This window comes from Solea solea, chromosome 3 (genome assembly GCF_958295425.1).
Source record: "Solea solea chromosome 3, fSolSol10.1, whole genome shotgun sequence".
NCBI classification, from domain to species: Eukaryota; Metazoa; Chordata; class Actinopteri; order Pleuronectiformes; family Soleidae; genus Solea; species Solea solea.
The window spans coordinates 12364746-12382567 of record NC_081136.1 but is presented as its reverse complement, the minus strand read 5'-3'; the positions used below and the strand labels follow the sequence as shown (position 1 = coordinate 12382567).

The following is a 17822-nucleotide window of genomic DNA, read 5'->3' as shown; positions in this document are numbered from 1 at the left end:
GCTCTCATCTGCAGTTGTTTGCTTGGTTTCAGGAAATACTATTAATGAGTAACAACAATTGTGAAAATTCAGAGCAAGGATTTATTTTATTTGACTGAAAGTCAGTGTTAAGAGTTAGGAGGTGATTATGGATTATGTAAAACAAATAATCCTTTATTAGTCCCACGATTGGGAAGTTTATGTGGCTTATCAGGACCAATAAGTGAGTGTATCTGGAACCAGAAATATGTTTTTAAATGAAACGGTACTAGCATAGATGTAGCCAAAGACAACCATTTATTTTATTCAGACAACATGGAATGCAACCTGTCGCGACGCCACCCATAACATTCAGAAATCGTTTTTGAAGCCTTAAGAGTTTGGATTTGACTAGTACCACGCTGACGGTTACATTCATAATCTGCAACCTATGCTCCGATTGGATCATACCATTTTGTCAATCACGCTGGTGTCCACTCATATCTGCAGGGCTTTATCATCCCTTTTCCTCTAAATGGGCACATATGTTACAAAATCAATATCGTGTGCTATTAAAAAGACCTCAACGTAGCGATTGAGACCAGGAACTCCGCAGGAAAATGTGTACTGGCGTTGTAAATCAAGTGAGAAGCCCCCTATGGCTGTTCAGTATATACTAGAATTAGCTAGTCTACCTGTGTGCAAGGGAAAGTGAAGGCAGCATTTCCTGTTTCACTGCAGACAATGACTTCCTGTGACTTAGGGGTGCAGCTTTGAAGAGAGGGCCGAGTATATCAGTTGTACAACACACACACACACACACACATCATCGCCTTCCCATTCCACTTAAGGATTTAGGGTGTGTGTATCAAATCTGAGAATAGTACTCCCCTCTAACACAGGATACAATGATGAAGCCATTCTGAACACACTGCCCTTTTTTGCCCTCGCCATCCATGAAGTCTGCTCTTCCAATTGTGTCCATTTGCTGGTGTTGATGGAGCAACAAGGTGGTTGGACACTCAGCGGGGCAGCCAGCAGGCTTGGCAATGAAGCAGAATTTTGCATGGCTGGGTAAAAACAGGACCCTCTGTGTCAGTAATGGTGTAATGGAAGAGTTGAAGGGGAAGCTCCAGTGGTCAGCTGGTAACACACCAGTGCTCTTTTCCTCTCTCTCTCCTCTGTGCTCCTTTTCTTTATCCTCGTCCCACTCATTGATTCACTCCAAGTTCCCTCTCTCCCTCTTCTTTTTTTTTTTTTTTTTTTGCTGTCCTCGCTGTGCCAGCAGTTGTCTATATATGGCGAGATGCTTTCAATCCACTTTCAATCCCATGGGTTTAGTCCAGGGGCATGCTCATTTTAGCGGGAGTCAGTTTTGACCACCTCGCTAAACCTCCTTGTGTTGCTCTTTTGCCTTCTCTCCTCACATTCCACCAGTCTTGAAAGGGAGCGAAGAAAAAAAAAATCCACTTTTTAAATCCTTTGAGACATCCTGCAGAATAATAAACAGTGTTTAGTCACAAAGGATGCATCAGAGTCACACTATAACAGTATAAAAAAAAGAAGTTAAACTGTCAATAGATTTTTTTTTCTCTGCTGTAATGCTGCTTAAACACGGTGGACATGTTTGTTTTGAACACATTATTAATAACCGTCATTAACAAATGGTAGATGGCAAAATTATAGAAGAAACAAGCAGAGAATATAAAAACCGCTAATACTTTAAAGAGTCCATTAAACCAGGGGGTACATGGGAATTAGGGCCAAGATTATGGAGAGAATAGTAGCGTATGGCGACCAGAGGATTTAGATCCATTACACCAGATGTTGCTCATCTCTCATAACATGTTTGTGTCACTCATGCTCTGCCTCATCCGTTCATTTGATACCCACGTATCTGTTGTTCTCCCTTTTTATAGGCCCTCTGGTACGCTCCAAATATAGACCACAGTGACTCTGGATGGCGTGATGGATGTCCGTCTATAGACATCTGGGAGTCTGAAAGAAAAACCGCCACATTGTCTCTATAACATCAGTTCCACTTTGCCGGGAATTTGCAGGTAAGGGCGTCGAGTCCGGAAAAGCCACAGGCTACATTTTGTAAAAAAAAACAAAAAAACACTGGTAGATCTTCAGAATTGTCAAATTTGCCTTGGAAGGTTCCAAACGGAGTGTTGGAACCTGAAAGTATATCCGTGACAGCCATGTTAGGAGCAAGTGTGAATTATCTCATGATGACTGACGGCGAGGTTTCTTTAATGCACATTTCAAGTCTATCTTAAGAACGTTTTAGTTGCAACACCACAAAGCTACGTCATCATTGTCTGCCGACGCATAATTACATAGTCTAATGTAAGTGCAGTCCAATTTTCTTAATACCGGGGTTGACCTTTTTTTCTCTTTTCTGTCAAGGTGAAGGGGAAAAAGACTTAATACTGATTTTGACTATCTGGATTCACTGCTTGTCTGTATGGAGCTAAGAATTCTGGCTGCACTTCCTGTGGCATTTTTCTGTGTCGCAATTTTATTTGTTGATCATTATGAGGAAACGGAGAGGATTTTCAAATACACATGATGAAGCGTTTCAGTGACATGTTACAAACCGGAGCTTTAACGGAAATCAATTACACAACGTTTGCGTTAGCATTTCCCCACCTGGCGCTACCAACCTCCACCTCCTAAAGGGACAGCCTGGCTCACGTCTCCCTTATACCTCCATATACGAGTAGAGCTCTTCAGATCAAAGTATGAACGGCTTTATTTAGTTCCACCATTTCCCACTGTTGGCCTGCAGAGCTTCAGTCAGGAGGTGAGAATCTGGCTGTCTTTGCTGTGCCTCATTGAGCTCGCCTTTTAACACCACCATAATTAGTTTTTACTCAGCCTCCAGCCCTGAGCGTCTGGTTTTGTGGGCCGTGTCTCTCAAAGAATCGAACCTGTCTGGCAAACAGAAACAAACTGCCCACCCCCCCACGACTCCACTCGTTTGTACGCATCCCGACCAGATTGCTTATTGAACAGCAGGCGTGACAGCTTTAAGGGTTGAAGGAGGCGGAGGGGGGGGGTGCAAAGAGGAGGCGGCAGGCAGATTCACACCAAACACAATGTTTCAGGACACCTCTAATTTTTTCATCATTTAAGCTGTCCTGTAATTAATCTGCCTGTACATTTAATTAAAAAGAAAAGTTGAGGGTGTAATTGAAAGCAATGCCTGCCTTGTGAGTCAAGCCAGAGAACAATGTGAGGACTAATGCTGTGTGGCAGAGGGGATACATCACGTTAGTTAATCCGAAGTTGACCTCAGAGCAACTTGGAGGGAGAGACACAACAGACTGATTCGCCTCACCCCCCACCCCTCCGACAGACTTGCATTTAATTGAGGAAATGAATCTGTCATCTCGCAGATATTCGCCTAAATTATTTCAAGGGGCGCAATTAATGTAACCGTTTAAAGGGTTTACTCTAATCCAAATGACTGTACGTACGATTTCAATCAATCGTTTTACGGCATTTCTATAGGAAGTGTCACCAATAGAAACATGCCTTTTTTTTATTTATTCTATTCTTTGCATCCAAATCCAGCAATGCATGCTAAAGATGACTCATCGCCACAGCAGATTATGCTCGGTCCAGGTTCATAACAGTGCCAGTGCACCCTCCCTCCAGCAGAATAAACACTGGCGGCTTCTCACTTCCTCCGCGCCCTCCAACAAAAATGAATAATGGAAGAAAGGACCAAACTGCGCGCAGTCAGCTCACTTGCTAATGGCGTGTCACGCTTGATTTTTGGCAAGCAGCCACTCGCGCCCCCAAAACAACATCTGCGACATGTGTGCGCGAGGAAGGGGAAACAAAGCAATTTCAGAAGTCATTTGAGCCGAGTCAGTGATGGTCCAGTGACAGTGTCTGGTGCTTGTTGTTAAGGAAGGGGGGGGTGGGGGGAAAAAAGGCACAGTGGGGCAAGTAAATGAGAGTGATAGAATGACAAGTGGCAGGCTACACAAATTACACTGAGTTGATTTTACTGCCTTGGCAAGTCGAGACTCCATCGGGCCGCTATGTCATGCATCACAGTTTAGACTGTGTGCCCGTCACGGTCGGGATTTCACTTCTCGTTTCCCATTTGCATGTCACTGAACAGTTCGCCTGCAACACTGTCTGTGAATTCTGTGATGACTTATTGAAGATGATGACACATTTACCGCGTCCGTATATCTTTAGACTTCTCTAAAGGAGGGCATCGCCTTCGTATACAGTATACTCCCCACGGGCGTCACATTTATGAATCCTATCAATAATATATGATTAAAAAATGCAACAGAGTTTTTCATCCTTAGTTTGGTCGTGGCGTGTACATAATTACTCCATAACTTGATATTTCTTTCAACATACTGTCTGGTAATGTTTGATTAATATAAGCAATATATCTTGATCTTTTTACCTCATCATAAATAAGCTTTATTTTTCTTCATATGACTAATTTAGTGAAGTGTTCCTCCAGGATTAAGCATTGGACTGCTTTTATTTTTTATTTTTTTTTATTTTCTTGCTAATAGAGTTAATGTGGCTTTATGCAACGATATGATCGCGAATGATAATCTGCTCACCGAGCGCAGAATCTAATTCAAGCGATGAGCTTGTTTTGGTCCGTGTTGCAAATGAGCACACAGGAACAAACTCTAATGGAACAATCTTGAGCAGTGTAATGACAAGGCAATAAAAATGAAAAAAGATAAATAATTAAATAAATAAATAAATAAATAAATAAATAAATAAATAAATAAATAAATAAATAAATAAATCCCAGTCATGCAGACAGCCTCAGCAAAAGCCATGAGTCATTAAGATCAATTTTAAAGGCCAGTGCATCGGCACGTGGGCAGAGTGAGGGGATACAAGTAGATTTGTTTACCTGCACTTTACTTGCTAATGAGCGTGAGTAAAGACCAATTAGACGATGAAATTTGGATCATTTCAAAACCACATTACTGCAAAAGGGAATCTGAGAAAACTTTGCCGATGTACAACTTTGGCTTACGTCTGATTTTTCAACGTCTTGGCTGTCGGTCGTGCTCCCTGAAACAATTTACAAATGTCTGTGTGTGTGTGTGTGTGTATGTGGCAGCTCTTCGTTCAGATATGTTCAGTGTTCTTCCTCATATGACACTGCTGTGGAGGAAATGTTGTCCTTTTTTTTTTTTTCCCTCTTTCTCTTTTTAACCGTTGTGCAATCAAGATGGTGGATGGGTCGGGTTTAATTAACCGAAGTTGATGATAAATGTAAATGCCAAATGTCTGCCAGTGCTACAGCATAAAGCTTTTACGAGGTAGAGCCCTTTTTTTTGTTTTTTTCGCAGAGGGTTATAAAGCAGCCCTGTGCCGAACTGCTGATTCTGGAACGGCCCAATGTTTGTAATGAATATTGTTATGAGATAGGGGAAAGTAATACGGATTTTACATGCAAGCGATAGGATTCTTGGTTACATTTCACAGACGCCAGATCCTGTAACACAGCTCTCATGTTATCAGACAACACCGCTCCATCCAAATGTCAAACAAAGTACGTCACACTAACAAGCAAATAGTCTAAAATGAGAAAGAATGGCAGCCTGAGTTCATTGTCATTGAAATCCGTTGCGGTCCGGGTCGTATCACGTGCGTATTTATATAACGACATAACGAAATAACGATAATGTGTTTCAATGCTTGTAGGGAGTTGATTTCATCAGCTTCAGTGGACCAATAAGCTGTTTGACCCAGATCTAACAGTGCTTGTGACGGGCTGTCCTGAGGCACGCAGGAAGTTACCACCAGAGATGGAACATATTCCCTAAAGGAGAGTTGTTTTGAGAGTTTTGTGTGTTTTATGGAATATACGAGAAGTTACGAGAAGACCTAAAGCGGGTTGAATAAATGAGACGGTATCTCAGTGGCTGAGCGGGCCGTCTTTCACCTCAAAGGTCGTGGGTTCATATCCCGGCTGCCCTAGTCTACACACTTAACCCCATGTTGCTACTGCCGGCTGTGCTTGGCAGCGTGTTATGAAAGATGAGTGAGTGAAAGTGTGTGTGTGTGTGTGTGAATGGGTGAACGGCAAAAAAAAAACCAAAGCAGCTTTGACTAGAAAAGTGATACATGACATATATACAGACCACAAATACGAGAGTTGAATTAAACTAGGGTCATTTTGATGTCCTATGTTTGTTTATCGGGGAAAATGCATTTGAAGATAAACCACTTAAGATGCAGCATCTCATTTTCCAAAGGAAGCTAATTTTAGGACATCAAGGACCGGATCCTGCCCTGGGGCTGTATATTGCCCTTGTGTGTTCTCAGGGCACTTGTGCTTAACTTAAGTTAAGTATCACTCATAATTATTCTTTGCCCATACGCACATAGAAGAAATAATAGTAGTAGTAGTAGTAGTAATTTTCTCATTGAAAAGAAGCCCTAGTCAAATCTAATGGACTCAAACAGACATGTGCCAGTAATCATATTAAATTATACTAAAACCATATTCATCGCAGTCCAGTAACGCTGCATTTGCAAGAGGCTGTTCATGCGTCTTGCAAACCTAATTGCGTTGCAATTCACTAATAAGTTTAGGCCCAATTATTTCCATCCCTTCATCCCCTGGCTCTTTATAAAAGGACTGGAAAGTCGAGGCACAAACTCGAGAGCTAATGTCCCGTGTGTGTCTCTCGCTCTTTGTGTGGCGACATGGGTGCAATATCTCTCAAGAATTACATCGTCATGTCTAAACATGGCCGAATAGGAGGTGTGAGTTGCCCGTCTCGTTCCCGTTTGAGTATTTTCAACTTGTTCTGCTTTATTGTGAGGATTATCTTTGGGGTGACGCTGCTGCTAGAACTTTGTTTAATGCTTGGCTTGGTAACATTTCAAGACGTCAACACATGCTTCAGTATTATGACTTTCACTCCATCGTGCACACATTCACTCACTCACTCACTCACTCCCTTGCTTATACTTGCTGACTCCCACCCACACACACACACACAGGCTCGCATACAAAAAAACACATTCAGCAGCACAGTGCAGAAGGATTATGATTATGATGAGTTGAGGGAAAATTGTGGGTTCCAGCTGCTCTCATCACGCAGGCCCTCGCATATCCTCACCTCCTGCGAGCAACCGAGGTCTGGCAGTGCCCCGCGCTTCCAACGAGACAATGCCAGCGCTCACTCTGTGGGCAGCAGCTTCTCGAGCACAATAGAAACCGACAAAATAACAATGAAAGCCATGTAAAAGTCTGCGTGTTCATGTAAGAGATTAAAATGCAACTTATGCAAAGTTTTGAATTATATCTAAATCAGAATTATTATTTTTTTTATTGCCAAGTACATTTAAACATACAAAAAATTTGACTTGGTGTTTTGGTGCATTTAAATAGAATCAAATTAGAAAATACTAAGAAAATCCTAAGATATAAATAAATATGTATACAGTAACACAACCACAAACTATTTACATGTTGTCCTAACACATCAGCATCCAACTTGTTCGTTTGTGTAACTGAATATCAGTTTTGAAACTCTGTAAATATTGTAAAATACCATGAGAGAGAAAAAAAAATGGTCGCCATAACAGTTAACTATTAATTCCTCCATTCGGTTTTACTCGCTCTGTTAATGGCAATTTGTGAATCATGAATATTTTGGCAACAAAGGCTTTAAAAAAAAAAATAAATAAAATGGAGTAAAGCTGAATCAATTTGCTCAAATATTTCCCATAGTGCACCACAGGTCCATGTATAATTCATGCAATAATTGCCCTAGGTTCAAGTGCCGTCTACCTTCACTGTTTTAGCGTTGAGCCACTGAGTCCATTGAAGTGGATTTGTAATCTTGTCGACTTTGACAATAAAAGCATGACCAAAAATCCCACAAACTGTGGTAATAGGTGAGAATGTTTGGTTAAGGTACCACGCTGTTTCATATTTCCTCTCACTGCTTCCTCTCAGCTGCGTCTCTTAAAGCAGCTTAACGACTCTCTGGGCCCTTTTCACACCCACACTTGCTGCTGTACCTAAAATCAGTTCGGGGAGTTTCAGACAGTGAACTTACCTCAGGCCTATAACGGCTATTTTTTACTTGCCAAGTGCCATGCCTCCTCAAGACAGACTCATCTCCAGGTTTTTCCACTTCTTGATGCCTCCCCGGTGCCGCTATTTGATCAAAGCAGATTTTATTGGTTTATACTGATGCAACGGGGATGAATGAGAAACAGGCCGGTGAAAAGGTCAGGAGTCAAACGAAAGATATGAATATCTCCGTCCTCTGTTTACCGCAATGATATTGCATGATCTTTTGAATGTTTTTTTTGGGGGGGGGGGGTTATTTTCTGAATGATTCATGGACGACTGTTGCCAGTCAAGTGGACGATCCACACGACAGCCTGCCAAACGAAAATTGTATTTGCGATGATTAAGTTCACCGTTCTCCAGTGTTTGGTCTAATCTGACAGGTTTTCATAGCTTTCCTTAATCATAGATATTGTTTTTCTTTCATTTTATTGCCTCAATGCCTCATGATACAGATTTATATACCCACCACTTTGCTCGCTGTCAAAAGTGACCAGTCTCAAATGAGTGGGTGAGACTTTATTTGGTTCATCCAACAGATGGAAAACCTCTCATAAACACACACAATGACGTCGATTCATTTGGACAGCTTACCCCAAGTGTTAATGCCTAACCTTAACCCAACGAGGTTCTGCCTCATTGGGACCAGGTTTTGGTGGTCTACTGGTCCTGACAAGGCTGAAGAGCTAATAAACACACACGCACATCCCAGTTAATTCATTGCTTCCTATCTTTTGACGATGAGTCCTATCATGCGTAATGCACCGCTGCATCATTTTTGTTCCAATTTGCATCAGTCGTGTCTGATTTACGTACAAGATGTTTATAATTTTTTTTCCACTGGAAAAGAAGAGAGGAGGAGCGACGTTCTCTGCAACATCAACCACGGCTGAAGTTACGCGCGTTGCGAGCAGGGAAGTAGACGATCTGATTAGTCGTTGCTATGACGTTTTGAACTAAAAAAAAAAAAATAGTCTGTGCGCGTCTAACACAGCAACGCAACTGTCGGGTCATGTTGCGCTACGTTTTTTTTTTTTCATATTTAAAAACGGCATCAGCAGAAAAATGTAGGGCAAGCGGTGAAATAAGGGGACAGTTCAAGGAATATTGGAGACAGGTTAAATAACAAAGGCTCAGCATTGGAAAGTGATCATGCTGAATCATGTCTGTCAGGGCCAAGGCATCCTTTTTTTTTTTCTCATAGAGTTCCCCCACCAATAACAAAATTGATTTGTCCGCGCCCTGCAGCACTTCCAGAGTAAATGTGGACTTTATTCTCTTTCCACTTAATGAAATTAAACCAAGGAGCCTGTGCTGGATACTTGCACCCACTCATCACTGTAAAAGATGTGATCATGAGGAGTTCATGAATCTGGACTGACGGCAGGTGTTTAAAAAAAACAAACCAAAAAAACGGAAAAAGAGCAAATTTGTTTTAAGATATGGACTGATTTGTGTGTCTAGCGTTCATCTCCCGTTCTTTCCCTCAGATTAGACCACCTTTACCTCTTCGGTGTCTCCATTTTCCAAACGAGACAAGACCACTTTTACTAGCCCAGAGGTTGATCCCGGGGGGGGCGGGGAGGCGGGATTCTGATTGGGCCATAATTGAATTTGAGGGGTCAGATCAAACGCACAGCTGTTCCCTTCGACGAGGCGCGATAACCCGCCAGAGAAAGGAGCGAGAGGCATATGGAGGCGAACGCCGTCAGGAGCAGGGAGAGATTACATTGACATTTGCCCTATTGAGGCCATTTACTGTACCTGTTTGGATGGCTGCATTATGTTGGACACAATTGGGGAAAAAAGAAGAGTTGATCTTCACACGCGGAGGGTTTCACTGCGACGCGAAGGATGGATCCTTAACGGTGTTGCAGGGGTGAGGCATGTCAAATCAATTTCCCTCCCAGGCTCATTACGAGACATGGCCGCGCACTCGTTTCATCCCATTTAAAATAGAGGATGTGACCTCACCATTCACTTAGCGGCCATCATCACGTGCGGGTTCACCCGGGGTATGCGCCACCGCCACAGTGAGGGCAGAGGTGTCTCCGGAAACCCTTTGCTCTTTACAAACCCACCCAATCTGCAACGCGGCATAACCGGTTCAAGCCGACACTCCGCCTCTTTGTGTTCTCGTGTTGATGTTTAACAAGTGGAGTCGGGATTTCTAATTAGACTTCCTTCATAACATTTGTGTGCTTCTGATTGATATCAGCCGGCCTTTTGGGCACGAGAGTTTGAAGTGAATTTGTTTGGATGGAACGGGCTGTATGTTCTTCGCTCCTGCGCTCACGTTGAATGACTTATGTTCCGTGCCATTGTCTTGCACTCTCGTGCCTCCTCCTTCTGCATTAATGGACACGTGCACATTTAAAAGCATTTCAATCAATGCTTCTGAGTCTCCTAATGGGGCCTCCTCTCAGCGAGAGGAGCTGGAATGTATGTTTTCATTACAAGGACCAGATTGCAGTGTTCACTCAGCGCACTCAGGCCCGTATTGAAATGAGAGGTGTGCGGGGTGATTACTGAGAGGAGGAGTAAAAAGCTTCCGAGAGATAGAAACATAGTGGAGATGGATACGTGTGCTTATCCTTCATCTTTCTTCCTTTTGATTCACGTATTTATTTATTTATTTTTTTAATCAGGAAGGGATGAGCGCGACAGAGAAAGCCGAGGATGCGGTGGCCGTCGTACCTTCTAATGTGCTGATGCCAGTGCGGTTGATGATTCGATTCAGTTTGAGAGGAATGTCTGATTCTGAAACGGACACATTAATGCATTTCTTAATATTTTTTTTTTTTTTTTTTTTTTAATTCCAGCCTGGTAAAAACAGGTGTTGTTTTCCCTGCTGTTGTCCATCTGCTTCCAGGTTTCGACGTGCTGTGCATTGTGTGTAATTTGAGAGACTCTACCTTACAACTAGTCCGGCCATTCTCTTCTGACCTCTGGCATCAGCGAGGCGTTTCCAGCCAGAGAACTGCCAATCGCTGGCTATTTTCTCTTTTTGGGCCGTCGCTGAAAAACACTATTGTGTGTGAAAATCCCATTCGATCACAAACTCGTCCGGCATCAACAATCAAAGTCACTTAAATTAAACCTTTCCTGTTGATTCCGAAGCTCAGTTTGACCGATTTAGATATTTGAGCTCACAAGCGTTTATAAAAACAAACGGTGTGTTTCTCGGTGGTTGTTGTTGGTTTTCGTATGGAGGTTGCCGAGGCAACGATTAATACACATGCGGGACAAGGTCGCAGACTCTCGTGTTTACTGCCCTTTGACACTTTGTTCACAGAACTGCACATCATTTCTGTCAATGAAGGGATTTTATTGAAGAGGAAAAAAGGGAAACAGAATTGAACTGTTTTAAGCTGGTCTTGTGTTGTGGTGCTTTATTCATAGTTTTCCATTTGACGTTAACAGACTGAGATTGTGTTAATTGTGTTATTATTCCCTTTACTTGTAATGATCTTTTTATTCCCAGATCATTGTAACTCTAAGACCTTGCAAACTGCTTTTTAATTATTTTTTAATAATTATTATGACGGTAGAAGTTAAAATGGATGTGGATGTTTTAACTTAATTTTCATGTCGGACTCGTTCGATTTAACTATTGCTACTTCGATTTGCCCAAAATGTTGGTATGTAAATACCGAAGTTTAAGCATGAAAACGTTACCCTGTGGCAATGTGCCGTTGGAAAATAGCTGGCTGCTCACAGATTAGACACCGCGTTGTAGATTAACAGAGTTAGAGAGGCAACTGAATCCAAAAGTATTGCTCTGTAGGGGATTGCAAAAACTGATGGCAGCCATCAGAGTCTCTGACTAAAATAGAAAAGGTGTTGTTTAATTCCTGTGGTTTAAGGTGGTGTGACAGCAGAGCGTGAGCATTGTATAAATAATCCTTGATAACAGCAAAGTTTTCTAGAGTGACAGCAGATTTCCCGCTGTCGTCCTCGTCTCGCGTTCAGAGTGTGATGTCGGTGTGTGTGTGTGTGTGTGTGCGTGTTAATGACTTACACTCATCTGCACCTCTTCCTTTTCCTATCCATCACTTGTTCACCCGTTACTGAAGCGAGAGACTTCTGAAGTGATTCGATACGTGTGAATGTCCAACACTCTCTTTGACTTTGTAATGGGAAAAATATCTCCATTAAGGTGTAATTATGAGCAGATGAAGTTTCAATTTCTCAACTTCGGCAAATGTAATTAATCAAATTAATTTGTGACACGTTTAATAAACTTGATATTGCCTTTGGTAATGCACTTGAGCAAAAAAAAAAATTTAAAAAATTAATTACTCCTCCCTATTGTGGCGCGCAAATACGGAAATAATTTAATTAGGACCGAGACGCGTTGCCAAGCCTTTTGTTGTGAGCGAGCAGGTTTGGGTGGTGTTCATTATGTAATGCAAATGAAGCCACTGTGTGTATATTTTGTCAATATAGCGAAAGAATGCTCCAATTTTTGGACAAATCGGAATGATGAAAATCAATAAAATGACCATCATACTGCCAATATTCAAATCAACTGAATACATTAGATATTTTAACTTACAGTAGCTCAACTGCAATCATATGTTTTGATCTCTTGCACTTTTGCTTAATATACAATTTAATAGCAATAATTACTTTCATATCAAATAATGTATCACAAATTACTTTTTTTTTTTACAATTTGTCTTGAATTGAAGGAAAAATGTAAACATTTTCTTTTCTCATGTCAGGTGAAAATAACATTTTAGTTACCACATGGTTTGAATTTTTTTAAATTACACTTTTAATGGATTGGTTTAGTCGATTAAAATGAATCATATTCACCTTTTTTTTTTTTCCTTCTTTGGGGTCATTCATCAGTGTCGGTAAAATCTTGATGCCGACCGTTTGTCGTAACAACGTTTTAAATGCGTTTTACTGTAACCTTTAAACCCGGGCCTTGATGATCATATAGTTGATAACTGTGTTTAAAATATCCCAGTGCATCACCATATCTCCATCTGTCAGACGTCGCTTTACATTGTTGCACTACACTCTCTCTCACACACACACACACACACCAAAGACACACCAAAGACACCCCATCACACGTTCACAATCGCCAAGATGCTTATTTGCACCTAAGTGATATTTACATAAAACATGTGTTCATCGGAATAATGGAATTCACATTTCAACAGATCATATAACATGGCTTCTTATAACACCGCACGGTAGCAGTCTTTACAATTATCATAAATTAATATACACCATATCCTCAGTCTAGTTGAATTTAAATTGACCACCTGCGTTGTTGTTTTTTAATAGTGTGTTCACGTATCGCTATAACAGCAGTATGTTTGTTGAAGTATAACATACTTCTTTACCAGCAACAATATATCCTATTTTGTTATCTACAATTACCTATTCATTCCATCCTATAAAGTACAATCAGGAAACGCAGACAATCGACATATTTGAAATCCCTTAATGAAGCCTTTCGTAGCACATGCGACAATGTCACCATGATGGATCTAATCTCTAAAGTGTGATATTCACATGCACACGTTAGCTTTTTTTTTATTTACTTTTTTTTTTTTTACCTTAATGTGCAAAGAGAAGATTATGCCAACTGGGAGGGCCATCATTAGTCATCTGTTAGAGAGCATAGATGATGTACTGCCTTACTGAATGTGTCTGCAAGCACTGTGACCCTGTTCAGCCATATTTAATTAACTCACTGTTCAAAGCAGCTTTTCACCTCTCAGTGGTCAACTTTCATAAAGTAAAAGTGTTTGGAAATTTAAAGTGGAACTGCGGTGGACATTTTGAAAAGGCGTTGAATGTTGAAATACACTTGCAAGTTCATTATTATATTATATTCTATATTTATTTTATTTTCAATACTATTAAGGCTGCACAGTTCGAAGCATGCTGCATTCGCCTGAAATAAGACAAAAAAAGCACATTGATGTATGTGTATATTTATACATATATGTATATATGTATGTATGTATGTATGTATATATATATGTGTATATGTATATGTGTGTGTGTATGTGCATATTTGTATATATGTGTATATATGTATGTATATATGTATATATGTATGTGTGTATATATATATATATATATATACATACATACATATATATGTATATATGTATATATATATGTATATGTATGTATGTATGTATGTATATATATATATATATATATATATATATATATATATATATATATGTATATTTATTTATTTATTTATTTATTTATTTATTTTAAATGTGACTACACCAGTATGTAGAAGCAGGGAAAGTTATAGGACACATTATTATTTCTTGATTAAGATGTCAAATTATAGTTATTTACTTGCATTCCTTAACAGAAAAATTAGTTAGTGGTTGAAAGTGGACTTCTCAGAGAAGCCCCGTGAGCCGGCTCCAATTTGGGTATAAAAAGGTGAATTCAGGTTATTTGACAAATAAATAACAATGACATTTTTAGTTTTAAAGGGAGTTTTTGAAAGATTTCTGAAATATTCACATTTTCTGATTTTTATGACGGGTGAAAAATATCTCTCTGTTTTTTGGGTGAGTGCTTTAGACGTTTGCAAAATGAACATTTTTGAAGAGAGAGGTTTTGTTCTCCTTTGATTTTCCTTTGAAATACTGAAAGTAATCATAAAGCCCTCAGGAAAATGTTTGCTGACGACCAGTGGTGTCGCCCCCTCATGGCCATGAAAGACAATATTGGCCACAGGCACTTTAGCCGAGGCATGACTTCTCAGACTTAAATTTACGGCAGCGTTGCATTTGAAAAATTATTTCTCTACAATGCTATTATTTTGAAGGTCACGCTCTTTGAAACACCAATAAGCACACACTTCACTGTTCTCGATTTATTTCCTGTCTCCGAAAATAAGTATCCTGATGACATTTTGTTGTGAAAGAAACAAGCAAACACAAGAAGACAAATACAAATGTATTCCCTTTGACAGCCAAACAGTATTTGTCAGGTATGAGCTCCAAACAATCGGTTTCATCTGAGAGTATGCTGTCATTGTTGCTGTATCCTTAGATTTCAAACTGTTGTCCACAATCAATCAAAGTTAGCACCTGAAACAATGGTTGTTGTTGTTGTTTTTCCCCCTTTTTATTTAAAATATTATAAAAATCACGAAAGATCAGCAGGCAGATTCATAGATGTTTAAAGTGAATGAGCTCCCCATGCACATCAAAAGGTGATTTGGTTTTTTTTTGTGGATGAAGTGACTCACCGTGTCGTCCGCGATGACGGCAAAAGTCACGCATTTGCGATCCATCGATGGCGCCGTGGCTTCCACTGGTGCTACATGGTTCTGTCACAGATTTCTATAAAAACACTCAGTTATGTTTCATCTTCACAACAGCGGGGAATTAATATCACAGAAATCTTATTCGGAGGAGCAGGTTGGAGAAAGTGAGTTCATCTGGGTTGCTGCGAATGAGAGAGAGGGGGAGATTTTGACAGTTTATTTGTGTGTTTGATGCACACAGTATGGTCTGTGTGTGTGTGTGTGTGTGTGTGTGTGTGTGTGTGTGTGTGCTACAGTTGCATCACACAGAGCACAGTTGGTGTTGTATTATGCCTCGTCAGCTCACCAGCACCCCCTACTGCTATGCTACTGAAATCTGGCAACAGGCCGATTTCATGTCCGTGTATGTGTTTGTTTCGAGGTACTCATGGGGACCAAAACCTGGTTCAAATGAGGAGGCAACTCATTCCTCAGGCTAGGATATAGTTAGGATTTAAATGTGGTCAAGTTATGGCTAAAAGTAACTTAAATATAAATTAATGAGTTCACACAATACTGATGAAGTCAGTCAGCTCCAAACGACTGCCTCTGTGTTTCTTAGTATGTTAGGGTTTAGATTGTCACCCAGCGATGTTCCCGCACTGCACACAGGAAGTGATCTGTTCCATGTCAAGACAGGCAAAGGCAACAATTACATTGTTCCACGCAAGTAAGGTGGCCGTAAACAGATTGGAGTATGACTGAAGTGAATTGTCCTCCTCTGAAAACCCAGTAGTTCTGCAGTTTAGCAGGATAAAATGCTTCTTGACCCCGTTTACCCCTGAACTGTCGCTGTATACACAGAAACGCTCCCTCAGTCAGGTCTGATAGTTTTGCCTGACTGAGGGAGTGCACAGATAATGTTACATTGTTCCTATTCATGAAGACCAAACAGAGACATTTGTACATCACCAACAACAAAACTCACTATAGATATTTAAAGTTACTATTTCAATGTGAATTGTGTGTAGTTTATTATCAAGGGTTAACATAAACAGGTTATAATTAAAGCTCCGGTGTGTAACTTCTGTTACCAAAACACTGCTAGTGTCTCTACCTTCCCAGATTTGCTCCATGGCTCAGCTGAGACACCAGCATGTTCTGACAGGACAACCATGATCAGGATCCATGATCCAAAAACATATAAAAACTGCTCTCTTTTAACGTTCATGTCTGTATAAAACTAGCCCACTTGCGTTTCAGAGAACTGAGGATAACTGCTGGCATCTCACTTTAACACTGTACATGTTAGGCATGTTAGGCTTTCATAGGCTTTTTTTTGTTAGGTAAAATGCATCACTGCAACTAACCCTAACGCTGATAGCATTGCACAAACTTGTACAGCAAGGGTTTGAATGTTAGTTTCTATTTTAAAGCTACATACTACAGCTTGAAACTGTGATTTTTGAAACCATGGAGGGCTGCAGAAATGTGTTGCTGGCCTCATTGTCCAACGAAATATATATATTTCAATTATTTGTTCATTAACAAATGGTGTTTCCATCATAATACAGTTCAGTTTGGTACAGTACGGTTTGGAACGGGAAAGATCAAAATCGATCAAGATTTAGTCTCCTTGCTCCATGTGCATGTGCGAGCATAAACAGGATAAAAACTAGTCTTGTGCGTATTAACTATCACACAGTATTTGGTGCATTTTAGTGCAGTGGTCGCATCGTCGGAGTCAATATTGTCCTGAGCGGTAAGTCGTGAGAATGTCGGTGTATTTTCTCATGTGTATGTGCACATTATGGCTAATGAGGGAGGGCCGGTGCACTGCCCAGGGGGCCCTTCCTGGAGCGCTACTCCAGCTCAGACAGCGGGATGATTAATGGAATGTAAATGTTGATGGATTATTGAACAGGGAAATGATAAAAATGGCCCCATGCAAGGCGCTACGGAGTTGCTCTGCATGTGTGTGTATGACTGTGTGTGTGCGCTTGAATGCATTTATAAGGGCAAAACTACAGGTTTAAAAGCCATGACCCTTCCACCTCCTTTTGAACAGCTAAATGCAAAAGCTGGTGGAAACCAAACACGGAGCAAAATCAATAGGATTTTTAAGCGGGTCATCAATACTCTGAGAAATAAAAAAAATTCAAATTGCACGAATAATTATGGCATAATAAAACTTTAAACACATATTTACATTAAATGACAATGTTTTCTTTTGGTATTTCCACACCGCAAATAACTCATAGGCGAGTATCAAGTTTCAAAAAGGGAGTGAGTGGGAAACCACTGCTCTTTGTCTGATTCAATAGCTGTCAGCTCATATAATTAATTTCCAGCAGAAATGAGGCACTTATAGATGCCATAGTGAATGTGGAAAAATTATACGCTGCATAATAAGCAGCCTTGTGAATATAGCTGTATGTCCCAGTTAATTAGGTGTATTTACTAGTGCTAAAATAAACTCGAAATATAGGCTTACATCTCATGTCAAACAATTTA

At 40.4% G+C, this 17822-nt stretch overlaps 1 long non-coding RNA gene across 1 annotated transcript in view; it reads left to right on the top strand.

Annotated features, from left to right (window-relative positions):
* The window catches only part of LOC131457239 (uncharacterized), a 50230-nt gene that overhangs the window by 16552 nt on the left and 15856 nt on the right, over nucleotides 1-17822 (top strand). The window contains exon 2 of the long non-coding RNA XR_009239997.1: nucleotides 1878-2018. This is a non-coding gene — a long non-coding RNA (uncharacterized LOC131457239). The remainder of the gene's footprint in view (nucleotides 1-1877; nucleotides 2019-17822) is intronic.